Raw genomic sequence first — 10,510 nt, 5'->3', positions numbered from 1 at the left:
TTATGCAGCGTCTTTCAGTTTATGAAAAAACATAATGTCACATGTACAGACCCAAATCTGATTTCAACACATGAGGACTTACATGTAAGCTTTACATTTCCAGTTTATTATGCACTGTGTACAAATGTACAACAATGTACAACTGAATTAACATTGAGTCTTATCTAACTCTGACATGAGCACCACAGTCACTGTGCACCAGTCATAACTTTCTACAGGACTGAATATAATATCTTTATGTAAAAGTCCGGAGCCTCTGGGGAGTATCCGAATATTTATAACATTACACAAACCAAAGGTCTCCATCACAGTGTTCATGAAATGCTGGGTTTATCCATCTTCTGGGACGGGCCTACGGAGGAGCTCTGAAGATTTCCCTGTGAGGGAGCTGCTGGTGAAGATCATGAGTCCTGCTTGATCAGTGCGATGAGCTTCAGTGTTCCTGGTGTTTCTTAAATGAAGCCTCTTTCAGTGGGTCAACAGAACTTCTGGCACAGGACAGCTGTGATGAAAAAAAGGGAAAAAGTTTCTCCAAACCTCTGGACCCAGGAAACCCAGCTTAGTCCTAATGGTTTCCCTCACTAGTTTCTGTCCAGGGTGAATGTAGCTGTTATACATAATATGGACTTTATTATTAAATGAAAAGAACACATTAGACTACACTACTGAAACGTTCTGCTGCTGTTTTTAAAGTTTCCATGTTACCAGGCTGTAGACTAGAGATTTAAACCGTTTTAGATCCATTACACTCACAGTCTTATGTTAAAATCTCAAAGGACAACATTATATTTTTGATATTAACAGTAACTCTGGGCCTCTGTGGGGTGTGCAGATGATCTCATCGCTGTCTAAAAATGGATAAAAAAAACACAAGGAGTGCTGAATCCTTCAAAAACACAGACTATTAGAGTAACAGGTGTGTAGCATCTCTGTGTAGCATCTCTGTGCTTGTCCTGCTAGACCTTAGTGCAGCGTTCGATACTGTTGACCATAATATCCTATTAGAGCGATTAGAACATGCTGTAGGTATTACAGGTACTGCACTGCAGTGGTTTGTATCATATCTATCTAATAGACTGACCAGGACATGTCCTTCAACGCACATATTAAACAAATATGTAAGACTGCTTTCTTCCATTTGCGCAACATCTCTAAAATTAGAAATATCCTGTCTCAGAGTGACGCTGAAAAACTAGTTCATGCATTTATTACTTCCAGGCTGGACGACTGTAATTCATTATTATCAGGATGTCCAAAAAACTCACTGAAAAGCCTTCAGCTAATCCAAAATGCTGCAGCAAGAGTACTGACAGGGACTAGAAAGAGAGAGCATATTTCTCCTGTTTTGGCTTCCCTTTATTGGCTTCCTGTTAAATCCAGAATTGAATTCAAAATCCTGCTCCTCACATACAAGGTCTTAAATAATCAGGCCCCATCTTATCTCAATGACCTTGTAGTACCATATCACCCTATTAGAGCACTTCGCTCTCGCTCTGCAGGCCTACTTGTTGTTCCTAGAGTATTTAAAAGTAGAATGGGAAGGAGAGCCTTCAGTTTTCAGGCCCCTCTTCTGTGGAACCAGCTTCCAGTTTGGATTCAGGAGACAGACACTATCTCTACTTTTAAGATTAGGCTTAAAACTTTCCTTTTTGCTAAAGCATATAGTTAGGGCTGGACCAGGTGACCCTGAATCCTCCCTTAGTTATGCTGCAATAGACATAGGCTGCCGGGGGATTCCCATGATGCATTGAGTTTTTCCTTTCCAGTCACCTTTCTCACTCACTATGTGTTAATAGACCTCTCTGCATTGAATCATATCTGTTATTAACCTCTGTCTCTCTTCCACAGCATGTCTTTTATCCTGTCTTCCTTCTCTCACCCTAACCGGTCGCAGCAGATGGCCGCCCCTCCCTGAGCCTGGTTCTGCCGGAGGTTTCTTCCTGTTAAAAGGGAGTTTTTCCTTCCCACTGTCGCCAAAGTGCTTGCTCATAGGGGGTCATATGATTGTTGGGTTTTTCTCTGTATCTATGAAGCGCCTTGAGGCGACTTTTGTTGTGATTTGGCGCTATATAAATAAAATTGAATTGAATTGAATTGAATAGCATCGCTAACTAGCTAGCAACAAGCCTCCAACACAGTGCGTATGCTAGCGGCTAATCTAGCAAACGAATTAACAACAGAGCGATTTTAGAACTATAAGATGATAAGCTGTGTGTCTTTTTTTTATAACAGTGACATGGTTGTATTTACCTTAATTAAACGAGTCGTCAGTCGCGGTAAACCAGCAAAAAGCTCGAACCACAGGTGCTACGTAAAAAGTGTAGAGGGGCGTGTTTGTGGTCACGTCCAGCGGGTGTGTGGGCGGGAGTGTTACACAGTCGCTCCACCTCAAGTCACTACTGCGCAGACTCTGGCTCCAAATTTGCAAGATGGCAGCCTCCACAAGCGGGATATTTTGGCTTCATTTTTGCACAATGGTAGGAGGCGGTGTCGCGTCGTCCATCTTTTATACAGTCATTGGTTTGAACAGTCATGAATTATTTTTAAGACCAGGTTGGATGTAATGTGTTAGAACTACCAGCAGGTGGGGATAAGAGACCTTTAAGGTGTTTGGTGCCACACTCCACCTTCAGGTTTAAAACTAGTGTTAATGGAGGGAGTTTGAAGGTTGAGTTTGTTCCACGACTGCATTTCACTCACTGCCTCTGTTTGTATCTCTGTCACTGCAGGACCAACATGGAGCGAGAAGTCAGCGCTCTCAGAGGCCGACAAACCTCACAGAAGAAAGGAGAGAAAAAACACACCTGTGACGAGTGTGGGAAGAATTTTTACTTGGAAGTATGCAACTAAAACAGCATCAGGTCATCCACACTGGAGAGAGACCATTCAGCTGTGGCTTGTGCGGAAAAGTCTTTTTCTGGGAGCGTTCCCTAAAAACACACCAACTCATCCACAGTGGAGTTAAAGCGTACAGCTGTGATCAGTGTGGAAGAGCTTTTACTCAAAGTAGCAGCTTACAGAAGCATCTAGTTACCCACTCTGGAATTAAGGCATACAGCTGTGACTTTGTGGAAAAACTTTTCGCCACATAGCGAGCCGAAATAAAACCACCTACGCATTCACACCAGACATGTTGTGTACTGCTGTGATCAGTGTGATAAACAGTTTTATAACGGGCACACAGTTACGACAACACATGTTTACCCACTCTGAGGAGAGACCTTATAAATGTGACCTGTGTGAGAAGACTTTTAAAGCTCCACGTTACCTGAGGCAGCACCAACAGATCCACACCAGAATGAGACTCTACAAGTGCAGTTACTGTGAGGTATGTATTTATATTGTTATCTTGTCGCTTTAGCCTGACTGTTTGGAACAACTCTGCTCATTAAACTGGTTAGCATGTTAGCAATTCTACTGCATGGAAAAGCAGCTCTGAGTGATTATTCAGAATTTTCATGTCAGTTATGATTTTGTTTACACGATCATTAAAAACTAAAAGTGGTGAAAATTGATATGATGGTGTTATTTAATGTTCAGGCAGTTTCCTGGTATATCATGATATTGTTATTATTTCACCATAAATGGCCTTTTGTTTACAGAGCCTGATTCCTCTGTCAGGAGTACATGTAATAAAATAAAACACAAATGAAAATAAGCTCAAAACCAAACCATTGAGTAATCTTGTCTTATGGTTACAGGGCTCGCAAAATTTCAAAATCCCTGGTAGCCCTTCGGGCAGGGACTCTTCAGTTTTTGGTAGCCCAAAATAAATTTAAGTAGCCCAAATAAAAAAGAGAGCAATTTTTTGATTGATGTTTTGTTTCCTGTTTTGTTTCCGTTACAATATTATACATTAAAGTATAATATTGTAACGGAAACAAAACATTAATCGATTGTTGAAGCACATTTTACAACATTGTATAAAAATTACAATCATCAACTCAAATACTTGGTTCTAATTGAACAGAAATTTCTATGAACTTGTAAGAACTGTGTAGGACACGAATCAGTCTGTGTCAGATCCTGAATTTGAAATTTCCACTGAAGTCACGGGTAAGAGGCAAGTGGAACCAATATCGAGGCCATTTGCTTTTGAAGTTTTGCAAAGACTGCTAAATTTTGCCAGTGGTAGTTCACTCTTTGCAACATAGTACGCTGTTTTAAACTGATTTCAGGTTTATTCTTAGTATGTTATTTGCAATTGGTGTTTGTTCCGGGAAGATATTGCTGGGACGTCGGGCTAGCGATTTTGCAAGCCCTGGGTTAACAAAGTTGTATCATACGTAATGGTATTGTAGTACCAGTAGTATCATTGCTTATTTATAACTTTAGTAATTTTAGACATTAGTGTTAAAATACGCATTTAATATTATAATTCCAGTGTCATGGGGGTAGGAGTGTTTTTCTTGTGTCCCATGCAGCTGAGTGTTATAACTGCACAGTTACAGTGTTATTAATGCAGTATTAAATGAGTATTACTGCAGTGTTACATTAGTAGTTTAACGCTGTGTTGGTACCCTGCAAATATTAGCATAGTAGTACTTAGTGTAACTCAGATGTTACTGTAACATGAAATAAGTATTACTGTAGTATTTATGATGGTAGTATTGTAGTTATTGCAGCCCAGTAAACTGAGTGTGTAATGAAACAGTAAAATGTAATTGGACGTCTGCAGAGATGCTCTTTTATTTCAGGCGACGTTCAGGATAAACATAGTGAAGGACTGACTTACACTGTCTTTGTGTCTTTGTTTAGAAGCAGAGCGACACAGATGGATCCAGTTCTCAACTCTGTCAATCGCCGTGATGATGGGAAAGACCTTTCATTGTGACCTTCTGTGGAAAAACGTATAGTCACCAATACACCCTAAAAGACATCAACGTAAACACTACTGGAGAAAAAATAAATACTGCAAAGAATGTGGGAGAAGCTTCACCACACCAACTGAGTTAAAACGAGATGAACTGATTCACAGTGGGGTTAAAAAGCACCTCTGTGATCAGTGTGGGTCATCCTTCACCTCTGCAGGTGATCTTAAAAGACACAAACGAGTCCACACAGGAGAGAAACCATACAAGTGCAGACACTGTGACAAAAGCTTCTCACAATCCAGGCTAGTCGTAACTATCATGAACGTACACACAGTGGAAGGAAACTACAGCTGTGACCAGTGTGACAAGAGCTTCAGGAATCTCAGTTCATACTCCGAACACAAACGATCCCACGTTACTAATAAACTGTTTCACTGTTACAAATGTGCCAAAACATTCACTTCATTATCTGCTCTGTGCAAACATCAGTGTGATCACTCAGGGCTGAAATCACTCCCATCACAGTGAATCTGAAGAGACAGAAAGATCCTCTTCTGGTTTCGGGGTCAGACTTAAAACCCTTGAGGTCAGGCTCCACAGAGTTCAGATGTAAAAATGTGATGAGGCATCTGTGAATGAACATGTTCCTCTAGTGTACTGAGAAAAATTAAACAGCTGATGAGTAGATAAACATGTTAAACTGTGTTATAGACAGGGATGCACCTTGCTGCTACTCAGGTGCGTATGTGTGTCAAAAATTACGAATGCGTAGTGACATTATGTTACCAAAGCGCCTACTTGCGTGCCTGACACGTGTTCCTACAGCTTCTTTGGTGTTTCGCCACCACCTAAGAAACACCAACCAGAGCCAGAGCTGAAGAAAAACTTCTTTCGGAAAAATTGGCTCAAAGTGCCGTGGCTTAAAGCTAACAATGAGTGCACTGAAATGTGGTGCAAGTCATTGCTAATAACAAGCTAGCTGAGAAGAAATGTCCACATTTATATTCTGAGGATATTATTATTTGTAGCGGCTAGAGTAAATGTCAGGACGTGCATATCATTCACTGTGAAGGGGGCATGGATCGTGCAGAGCATCACCCCATCAGCGGGGAGTTAGGAGCAAAATTGCAGTCTGCCGAATTTTGGGGGATACTTTCCGATGGATCTGTGGTCGTCGAGCAGGAAATCATTTACATTGTGTCTGTTGTCCAGCAATGGCGAGTTTACCTCTGACTATCTTTGACTGATTTGAACTGTGGTGCTGACCGCACCGCACAGGATGGACTTGTGAGACTTCTTGAGGACACAGGCTTGGATGACTGGACAACAAAGTTGGTCGCTGCGTGCACAACCGAGGCTGCTATCAACGTGGGTATGTCCAATGGCGTTGTGCCAAAACTCCGGCAACTTGCTACAGTTGGAGACTCCCTTGTGCACATTCTCTGCACAGCACACACACTGGGAGATTTCTTAAATTCAGTTGATCACAAGGATTCTTACTGTGAGACGTTTAATCGCCGTGTGGTCAAGCTGATGCAGTTTTATTTGTAAAAAAAAAAAAAAATGCTACACTGAAGAAGCTGTGTGAAGAAAATGGGATCCCCTTTGTAAAACTGGGTAAGTTTCATAATACCACGTGGTCTTCATGGAGGCATGAAGACCACCTGCCAGCCATTATAATGTAACTGGCTACAAGTGATAACAGTGACTTGTAGCATATCTGCAATAGAGCGTTTTCAATGCGTACTAAAAACCGTCCTGGGACTCACCTGAGTAGCTCACTAAAAAAGTTATGTGCACCCCTGGTTAGAGTCTGACAGCTGCTGGTAAGAATGACCTGCAGTAACGCTCCTTCCTACACTGTGGGTGTAAAAGTACTGCTGAACGAGCTGCTCAGTGCTTTGTACCGTCTCATGCAGAGGTGGGAGGTGTTGTCCATGATGGATGTGAGCTTAGACCAGCGGTCCGTCATTTGTTTCGTAAAAGGTCGCGAGAGTTGAGGCTCGGGCATGAAATTCATGGTTTTCAGGGTTTTTATCGTTAACTCGGTTTCCCTGCGACTTCTCCCGGTGTTATGAATAAATTTTAAATATTACATGTTAGCATAGCGACCCAGAGAGCATTAAGGGGCAGAGAGGAGGATGTTACTCTCAATGTTGTTGGCACATTTTCAGGAGGAGGCTGCTTTCCCGATCCGGGAAAATATTTTTTGATTTATCTACAACACCTTAAATGCTGGTCTGGGAAAATATGTTTTGACATTAAACTGGTCTGTGGTGCAATAAAGGGTGGGGACCGCTGGCTTAATACATGATAGACACCAAATAACAACAAACTCAAAACGCTGCGTCAAATGACCCAGAACAATGACAAGGACATCTATTGTCTATATCTATACATAGTGTTGCAATGCTACGAAGGAACTGCAGTGTTTGGAGGAGTTAAACATGCCAGCTAACATTATTCTGATTCAAAGTTTCCATTGAAACTGAGAAAAAATGAAACAGGATCTTCAAGAGGACTGGCCAAAGAGCATGTTTCCCAGATTTTGGATAACAAATGGAGTTTCAGCTGTGCAAAGGGTCATAGCAAAATGTTTATTCTGTAAACTGTATGGAGGAAAACCCAGCCAACAGTACAGCGTAGTATTGTAAAACGGTATGTAGTAGTGTTCACTTGCATGACAAGCAGGGCCGTGCACCTTGAAGGGATTACTTTTTAGATACTGACTCATGTTTAATGCAACATCACAAAGTTATTGCTTGTCATGAAGTGAAAACCAGCTCTCCCTCCAGGACTATTTGACAGAAAAGAAGGTGGGAACAAATCCAGTACATTACAGACCTCTAAGGAAACTGGATTTGAGAATATTTACCACTGCTACAAGAATGACAGAAATGGATAAAAAGTTGTTTTGTGCCTGGAGATGTTGTCATGGTTAGATCCCAATGTAAAAACCTCGAGGGTCTTGGGTATTCTGAAAAATCATAACAACCTTTGCAGATAAGAGAGGTCTGGTACGTGTAGTTCGTCTTCACACAAAAACAAACGTGATTGAAAAACCTGTAACAAAAATTACTTTTGTTATGTGAAGCTACAAACTGATGAACTAGGTTACTGGTAGAAGGATGTATGAATGAAACATGGTCTGCCCTCTTATGCATATTGTATGAATGTATCATGACTTATTATGGCTCCTTTAAGTTAAAAACCACTCCTGCATGTTTTAGTAATAAAATCTTTCATCAGTTTCATAAATTGTAACACTGCTCATTTTAAGTGTTTTTCATTTTAGTGCAACAGCTGGATATTAAACTCATAATCAACATAAGCAGCTGTTTGTTTTCATTAGTGTGTTTTCACTATCTTGATAAAACAGAACATAAAATACTTAATATAGCCATGAGATGTGATTTGAGAAGTATTTTGTATATTGTGCAGGAAAAGCTGCTCTGTACCGTAAACGCTGAGCATCAAAGTTAGTGTCCAGCCAAGACGTCTACCTCAGATAAAACTGACATATAGATATCAAATAACTGAAATGGCTGAAACTTTAATCCCAACGTAAAACAGAAGAAAGTTCCTCCATCTCTTTAACTGTGTTTTGTTCTGTACTTTGTCATAAATTTGTGAGTGTGAACAAGAGTCTGATACATGAAAACACCCATTCAAAGGCATTGTGTAGTGCAGATTAGGCTGTGTTAGTCAGATGACTTCAAAACACAAATCTAAAGCAGGTTTTCCATCTATCAGGAACAACGTGAGCGTTCAAAGCTGTCATAGAAAATGTTTTTAGTTTAAGGTCAAAAATATATATGAAAAAAATCTAAAGTAAACCATACTCATTAAACTGAACATATTATTACTGCTTTGAGAATTACATGGAAAAAACAATAACAGATGAAATACTAATTCAAGAGTAATTAAAAAATGAATATAAAGTTATTTCATGTAAAACTAGATAGTACAGAATTAGTAAACGTGCACGTTAAAGTGAGATTTTGTTCATTTTTATCTTGTTTTGTTCACATACTTGACTCGACTCGACTTTTGTAATTCCTTTATGATCACGTTGTTCTAAAAAGCTTCCAGTTAATCCAAAATGCTGGAGTTAGAGTCCTGACAGCAGACAAATCATCTTTCTACCTTGTTAGCTTCTCTTCACTGGCTCCATGTTAAATCTAGAATTGAATATAAAGTCCTGAATAATCAGGCCCCATCATTTCTTAAAGACCTTATACTGTAGTACCGTATGATCGCAACAGAGCACGTCGCTCTCAGACTGCAGTCGTACTTTTGGTTATTAGTTTTGAAAACTAGAATGAGAGCAGAACTTTCAGATATCAGACCTCCTGTTGAACCAGCTTCCAGTTTGGATTTGGGAAACAGACTCTTCTCTCTGCTTTTTCTTCCCACCTTCACAAAGTGTTTGCTCATAGGGGGTCGTCTGCTTGTTGAGGTTTTTATCTAATACTGGTTTGAAATTTGTCCAGGCCTTTAATGTTCATGTTTGTTCTTCTTATTCTGCTTAGCAGTAGAAAATCTACATAAATAAAGCTTCTATGCCATAAAAAGAAAAAAAATGCTTCCTTGAAAAGACTAAATTTACAGGTTAATATTGAATATTACATAAAATAAACTGTGTATGGAGTGATTTTGAATGGGAGAGATGTAGAAATAGTCACAGTCAGTGAGGCAGAATCTGTGGAAAGGTGAATTTAACAAAAACAAAGAAAGTGAGCCTTTATTATTGGCTGGACACGACGCTACAAAATAAGAAGCAAACAGGGAACTGAAGGAAAACCTAAACTGGAAACAGCTAAACACAGGATCAAGTGAAACATGGAGAACATAGCAAAAACCTGACAACCAGGAACAAGGAGCATGAAACAAACACAAAGGAGGAAATGCAGAGTGAAACACCGAGATGACAAACACACGATCCGACATGGAGTAGAAGCAAACACACAGCAAATATACACAAAGAAATGAGAGGATGGAGAACAGGTGGGAACACAGCTTCAATTAAATAGATGTGACGAGGCGGGGAGCAGAGCTGAAGACATGACACAAGACACAGACTGTCAAAGTAAAACAGGAAATACAAGACAGACACAGACGCAGTCTCAACACTGAGAAATGGTAACATGAGAATAGGTGAGGTGAGCCGCAGGAAGAGAACAGAAACCAGGAACAATCAGAGGTGGGTCGAGTATCCAAAAATTGTACTCAAGTAAGAGTAGCATTACTTTAAAATATTATTACTGAAGTAAAAGTGAAAAGTAGTCGTCAAAAAAGTTACTCAAGTAAGAGTAAAAAAGTACTTGGCGAAAAGACTACTCAAGTAGCGAGTAACTGTTTGAAATGTCCGATTTATTTTTTAAATAAATGTTATCAGACAAACAAAAATAAATATACAAATTTTACCATTTTCAAAAGGAATATATGTAAAAACATCAACAAAATAAGGCACAACAATTCTAATTTCCAGATTTCAGTTTTTCACAACATAAAGCTTTTTTCACCAATACCTACAGTAAATAAATAAATATATAAACAGTGCAAACAATTTCCAGTGACAAGATATGCTGTAAACTTTATATTAATTTTGCTCCAAATGCCACAGCAGCCTCAGAGAAAACAGAACGAGGCATCTTGAACATATGTACATACAAGCCAGCTCAGTTTACCATAAA

General features: G+C 39.7%; 1 long non-coding RNA gene across 1 annotated transcript in view; it reads right to left on the bottom strand.

Annotated features, from left to right (window-relative positions):
• Window positions 1–2,917: 2,917 nt before the first annotated feature.
• The window catches only part of LOC120742745, a 21,557-nt gene continuing 13,964 nt past the window's right edge, over window positions 2,918–10,510 (bottom strand). The window contains exon 2 of the long non-coding RNA XR_005697942.1: window positions 2,918–3,058. This is a non-coding gene — a long non-coding RNA (uncharacterized LOC120742745). The remainder of the gene's footprint in view (window positions 3,059–10,510) is intronic.

This window comes from Simochromis diagramma, unplaced genomic scaffold, assembly GCF_900408965.1.
Source record: "Simochromis diagramma unplaced genomic scaffold, fSimDia1.1 OVJJ01000434.1, whole genome shotgun sequence".
Classification (NCBI taxonomy): domain Eukaryota; kingdom Metazoa; phylum Chordata; class Actinopteri; order Cichliformes; family Cichlidae; genus Simochromis; species Simochromis diagramma.
Note: the sequence above shows the minus strand (reverse complement) of the source record. Positions and strands in the feature narration are given on the sequence as shown.